Below are 4,269 nucleotides of genomic sequence, written 5' to 3'. Positions count from 1 at the left end.
GAGAGGCCTGGAGGGAGAGGCCTGGGGCTGGCCTGGAGGGAGAGGCCTGGAGGGAGAGGCCTGGAGGGAGAGGCCTGGAGGGAGAGGCCCGGGGCTGGCTTGGCTGCTGCCTCCTCTGTGAGAAGCCGCTCTGGTGAAGGAGTTTGCATTGAGCATAGCCTCCCAAATCAAGTGGACACTTGGTGACATTTGACAAGCACACAAAATGTGGAGTAACCGACATCAAGAGAGGGAACATGTTGTAAACAGCCGATCACTGGCTGATGCCCACAGCTGCCTCAGTCTGTAAATTATCATTTCAAACACTATCTTAAATACTTGAGTAGGAGACAGGTTAGTCCTGGGGGCTTGCTGCTTAGCTAGTCTAACATACTTGGCATGTTCCAGGCTAGTGAGAAACCTGTTTCAGAAAGTGAGGTGGATGGTGCCTGAGAAAGGATATTGGCGGCTTATTTCTGTACAACACACACACACACACACACACACACACACACACACACCCACAATTACATGAATGGAATCATGTGTTGTGGTTCTTTGTGCCTGGAGTCTTCCATGGATCTAATGGCTTTGAGGTTCATCCCTATTGGTATGTGCATGTAAGTATGCTTGTGCTTGTGAGTGTGTGTGTGTGTGTGTGTGTGCACGCGTGTGTGCATGCACGCACACGCTCGCATGTGTGCTTGTGTATGCTGCACCCAGACTTACAGGTAAATGGTATCTCTTTGAAAAGAGACAATAATCAGATCAGCCGCAATCTTTTCATCACGTAGCCATAGAGAGGTCAGCTCATGCCAGACTTTGTTATTGGAATTGGAGGAACAGTGAACACTGGTACACAAATTTGTCTGTGTCGTTTATTTTTCCCTTATAAATCCCTTAGAGTAACTCAATAGATGTGATGTCACAGATGAGCCCCCAAGAGTAATGTGCTAGATATTATGCCACAGGTGCGTTTATCCTTGCAGCAAGCTTCCACATGGTCTTGCCCACAAGGCTCAGCTCAAAGCTCTCAGCTCTGCATGCTGTGCACAGGAGAGTGTGTGGTGGTGTAACAACCCACTGCGATTTATATTTCCCTTAGGAAACATTTATGAATTCCTTTGCACACACTTGTGTTCTCTTTATTTTTCTTAAGTGTCTGTTCAATTATTTTTTCTAGTTTTGCTTTGCAATCTTAAGGTTCTGAGTATAATTTCTTGGTCATATATGTTGTGTGTGTGTGAGTGTCATCTGTCTGTCTGTCTGTCTGTATGAATGGATGAACGTATATACACACTTCCTTTTAAAGTTATGTATTGATTCATCTTTTTATGATAGGATAGACTTTTCTTGTTTTCTGTATCTTACTCTGGACCTGTTTCCAAGGGAACAGCAATCTTTTCAATGACTGATGCTTCATTGTCCTTTGGGGTGGAGAAAAGTGACACTCAGCATTTACTTCACATGAAAATTAACTAGATAGAGATCATAAATCAGTGATCAACTGATAAGGCTGAGAGAGAGACACACACAGAGAGAGGAGAGAGAGACACACACACAGAGGAGGGAGGGAAAGAGAGAGAGAGAGAGAGAGAGAGAGAGAGAGAGGTACTGCAGACTAATGTCTCTGATAACACGAATTGCATACACTGTGGACATTTTTCTATTTCTTTGTCAATATCTAGTACAGTGCTGCATGAATCCTATCTGTCTTCTGCTTCCGCCTTATGAATGGCTCACTACACCCTCAAAGATTCCACATGTCTGTGTAGTAACTTGAGGGGCAGGAGCCTCAGCAGCATTAGGGACTCCACGCAGTTCTACAGTGCCATAGAGCCAAGCAAGAGTTTCTGACAGAAGCTGGTGGACCTTGAGCAGGGGGCCTTCCTGTGCCCACCTACTCCATGTTGGTCCTTAGACCACCTGGTTGGCATACCATTCCCTGTGTCAGGATGCTCTTTGGAAGGCAAGGCTGCAGAAGAGCCTGTGCTCATCTGTTGCCCTGAGCCATCCTGTAAAATGATGTAGTGTTCCAGTTCATTACCCTTTCCTTGCTTCGAGAGAATAGGATGGCTTACAGAGTAAGTGACCTGGTTTGAGGATGTCACCCATCATAGCATGGCAGACTTTGTGGTAGCAGGGGCATGTGCATAGGACCTTAGACATCTAGGGGGTCCAGGAAGCTGCAAGAGAGAGGGACAGAGGGGGATCAGAATCCAGAGAGAGAGAGAGAGAGAGAGAGAGAGAGAGAGAGAGAGAGAGAGAGATGGGGGAAAGAAAGAGAGAGAGATGGGAGAGAGAGAGAGATGGGAGAGAGAGAGATGGAGAAAGAAAGAGAGAGAGAGGGAGAGAGAGAGACGGGGAAAGAAAGAGAAAGAAAGAGAGAGAGAGGGAGAGAGAGATGGGGAGAGAGAGATGGGGAGAGAAAGACAGGGAGAGAGAGAGAGGGAGAGGGAGAGAGAGAGAGAGGGAGGGAGAGGGGGAGGGGGAGAGAGGGAGAGACAGGGAGACAGGGCGACAGGGAGAGAGAGAGATGGAGAGAGAGGGGGGGGCCTAGAAGCTGCCCTTTGGTGACCTATTTCTTCCAGCAAATGCCCACCTCCAGCAGATTCCACAACCTCCCCAAACCTCCCTGACTGGAGACCATGTGTTCAAAGGAGACCGTGGGCGACACGGTACTCTCAAGCCGCAGCATTTCCTTCCTTATAGAGAAACACGCTTTTTTTTTTTTTTCTAATCGAGGCAACAGTTTGCTTTTGAAGAACTGCCTCGAAATTCTCATCTGTTTGCCCATCAGTCTTGCCTCACACACTTCGGACTTATGCTGTCTCCTGCCTTGGAAGAGGCTCTGAAGCCTCCAAGCACACTAAGGCCAGTCTGGCTCTCCGAGGCCCCAGCAGGATGCTCTAATACAGCTTGTCCTCAGCAGCTGTGGGCTTAAGAGCTCCATTCTTCTAATCAGTAAATGTTTTGATGGTCTTCAAGGGAGAGTTGACATTACTGAGTCCCGGGGACTGTTCTTGTAATCTTACCCTTTAATTCTTCCTTGCTCTCTTTATATTTCACAGTGTGAACAGAACCACGGCTGATGCTGGGAGTGAGCAGTCGGATTTAGAAGAACTGACACCTTCGGGTTGATTTCTGACATCCTGTGCTTTTTTCAGTAGCTTCCTTCCAAGCTCTGTGGGAGTCGTCGGAGTGAATGTGCTTTACTAGCTACTGTCTTCCTCTTTAGTAAAAGACATCTCCCTGAGTCCTCTAGCCTTTGATCCTTTTCCCCATCATCCCAACTGCCAAATGACCACACGACTGCATTGCAGGTAGAGGGATATGATCAAGAGCATGAGATCATATCCATGTCCCTAAGAAATCAGCATGTCCCCTTCATCCTGTCTCATACTGGTCACAGACAGAGAGTAGACCAAGTTCTGGTGGTGGCTCAAACTGTAGCTACCTGGCAGAGGAAGCAGAGGCAGGCCACAAGCAGACTGGGATCCTCTGCGGTAGTTATTGGCTGAGCAAGGAAGGCCAGATCCTGTAGTCCCCACTCCTTATTTCCCTTGCTTGTAAACTGATCTCGGTCATGTAGCTGATGGACACCATTTAAAATGCAAGTGACTCCAGCATAGACATCCCCAAAGCACCTGTGAGAGTTTACGGCTAGCTATCTGACAGTATCTACAACCAAGAATAGAACGGTCAAAATAAAACACCAGAAATAAGCCCCACATGCAGCGAGAGGCTGCAAGCCAGTGCTGCCTCAAATCTACAGCAGCTGTTCCCAGGCCCAGGTCCCCAAATGCCATCAGCCATCCTGAAACCCATACCCTAGACAACCGCAGCCATCACGAAGCCCAGACCCAATGTGCTTTCTCAACACAGACCCGGAACAGATGAGACCTCTGCTTTCCAATAACCAGTTCAAGTGGCTACAAGTAGCAGAGGATATAAGAAAGCTCACTTTTTGTTCCTGCAAAACTGCCTGCAGTCCAAACCAAGGAACAAAACAGCTGTCATACCCATCGGGTAGCAACAGTGGTTTGCATCGTCTTAATTTCGATTTCCTGCCTCTCTTCCCCTTTACCTAGGTACTTCAGAGACTTTCAGTCTTCCTGTCCATCTAGTGTAGCGCCACCTAAAACTCCCCATTCTCCTGGGCGCAGTATTCCTTCCCTTTTCTACGACGTATAGAACAGAGTGCAAGTTTTCAAATTTAAGATAAACCAATCACCCAGGCAGGCAGGCAGGCAGGCAGGCAGGCGGCAGCCAGGCAGGCAGCCAGGCAGG

Source organism: Mastomys coucha, unplaced genomic scaffold (genome assembly GCF_008632895.1).
Source record: "Mastomys coucha isolate ucsf_1 unplaced genomic scaffold, UCSF_Mcou_1 pScaffold13, whole genome shotgun sequence".
In the NCBI taxonomy this organism is placed as follows: domain Eukaryota; kingdom Metazoa; phylum Chordata; class Mammalia; order Rodentia; family Muridae; genus Mastomys; species Mastomys coucha.
This window is presented reverse-complemented; position numbering follows the sequence as displayed.